Below are 2528 nucleotides of genomic sequence, written 5' to 3'. Positions count from 1 at the left end.
AGACCCTAGGCATTTTCCAGCGATTAAGAAACAAACTGAGTGCATAGGTATATATTTATTTAAATCCAGTTTGCCTTTGATTTGTATATTTTCAGTATCTAAGATGGTTTAAAGTATGGACGACGTCTGCATATATTAATAATTTGTTTTGCGGTAATATGTTTGCATATTTTATGATCGCTTCTTAAAAATCAGAGTTTAATTTAGTTTATATTAATTAATGTCGTAGATTAGTTTCATGATGTACTAGAATGAGGCACTGTAGAGGCTGTGAATTGTTTGCCCCTGTGAAAAACCTACACAAGCTTAAATCCTGAACTTCAGTATGCACATCAACTGTACATATTAACCGCTGGTTGTTGGCAGGCATTATGTTACCGAAGGCATAATATATCTTATAGGCTGAGCAGTATTCAGCCTGATTGGCTTCATTTGTGCTGATCATTAATTGTTTAATGTTAACGTGAAAAGTAAAACTAAAATATAGACAATATTCGAGTTCTAGTATGCAGTAAAAGACTTTGGTGAAAACTAGGTTTGGTCAGCAAGTAACATATAACCGTTCCGCTAGATTTGTCATGAAATCAAACACATATAAACCAAAAACATCTTACAAACCCTTCTTATATCCATTCATCAATTAAGCAAATTCGTTCACTTATCATTTAGAAACGAGGAGAGCGCTCTGTACGTCAATCACATTTGCATCATATATTAAGAAAGGTGAACTAATTTTCACGTACAAATTCCCGATCAAATTTTACAAAGTGATTTTGGTTTTGTGTGTGGATCCATAAGCTAAAACTAGTTATGAAGCTTGGAATATAAATAACTCTAGAGCGTCATATGGATTTGAAGCCATAATTGCCGGTTTCAATTATATCCCTTTTAGTTTTACAACTCTATGGTGACAAAGTAAGAAAAAGAAAGAATCAAAACCAACATTTGTAAAACGTAACAGATAATTTTATTAACAATGTTCGAAAAGACAATGAGAGAGGATCTTGGTCCGCCAAGAATCGTAAAGCTGGCGTTGACAGAACACCTTTGAATAATTCACAAAAGTTCCAAAGAAATAAAATGGTATTCCAAATAATGACCACTTTATTTCCATTGAAAAGTCCAACCACATGTTTTCTTCTGGAACAATATATAGGTACAACATAAAATACGTTTGCAGACTTACAACAAGAACACAATAAAAAAAGGATGACTCTAAAAATCGGAATGAATCAGGTTGTTTAGTTCTTAGCTTATATACACCTTCTATTGCGACTATCTCACGCTAAACCCCACGTGACGGATTGTACAACTACATTTACCTCTAACTAGCCTATTCATGTGAGAAGTTACTTAATTCTTCTAGAATCGTCCAAAATGGCAATGACAAATTAAGACAATGTCGTCGTTAAGACTGGAATTATACAAGTCAACACATGAATAATCATATATGCATAGATCCAATGTAATTTTAAGCTCTTAACAGACACGATATTATGTACAATATACAACCATTAATACAAATTACAAAAATTAAATAAAATTATGTTCAAGGCGTTATAAAAAATACAGATATATATTTCACTAGAACTACTCATTGACCAGCTAGGAGATTGGCTAGAAGATTGTACTTAACGTTAACGTGATATCAAGTGTAATAATAAATCTGTCATTTTAAGCTCTGTTCATTTATGGCAGTCCGTGTTTATATTCTATAACGACAGACGATCCTTTTATTGGCTTACTCTACTGTTTCATGTCTTTGAATAAATGAATGAATAACTATATGGATATATAATTTTTAATGAAATTTCTTGTAGAAATGAAACTTTAGAAGCTAACCATCGTTCGAAAAATATTACTGCATGCATATATTCGTGGTTTTTTTGTGCATCATTTCTTTTGTCACCAACAAATTCAGCGTGATATATCCTGGGGTATACTATATGTGTTGTACACAGCTTATTGCTCAACAAAACTCAAGTTTCACTATGCTCGACTGATTATCTGTAACAATGACAATGGTCTAGGGCTCTATAAATATAATATATCCAAGGATGGTTCTGTTCATAATAAAGTGATATAGTATCATCTAAAATTCTTCTGAATCCATTATGATAAATAACGTCTGATCCAGAAGTAGTATCAACAATGATGGACGTAACTAATAAAAACGTTATCTTTACTTAAGTGGTGCAGAATTAAAAATATTTTAAAAAATATATTCTTTTGATAAACTGCGTACGTTGGTTAGACCGGTGCAAGCGCGAAATCAAATGAATTGAAAACTGACTAAGTGTTTAACTCTCTATCAAGTAGGTCTGCAAATTAAGTAGATGTCCCTGTTATCACTATTGTCGAGGAAACAAATTGTTATATATATATACATATATATATATATATATATATATATATATATATATATATATATATATATATATATATATATATATATATATATATATATATATATATATATATTATTCTAAGATGCATAATTTACAATCAAACATGACCACCCATGTAGT

This window comes from Sinohyriopsis cumingii, chromosome 5 (assembly GCF_028554795.1).
Source record: "Sinohyriopsis cumingii isolate HCF-2022 chromosome 5, ASM2855479v2, whole genome shotgun sequence".
NCBI classification, from domain to species: domain Eukaryota; kingdom Metazoa; phylum Mollusca; class Bivalvia; order Unionida; family Unionidae; genus Sinohyriopsis; species Sinohyriopsis cumingii.
This window is presented reverse-complemented; position numbering follows the sequence as displayed.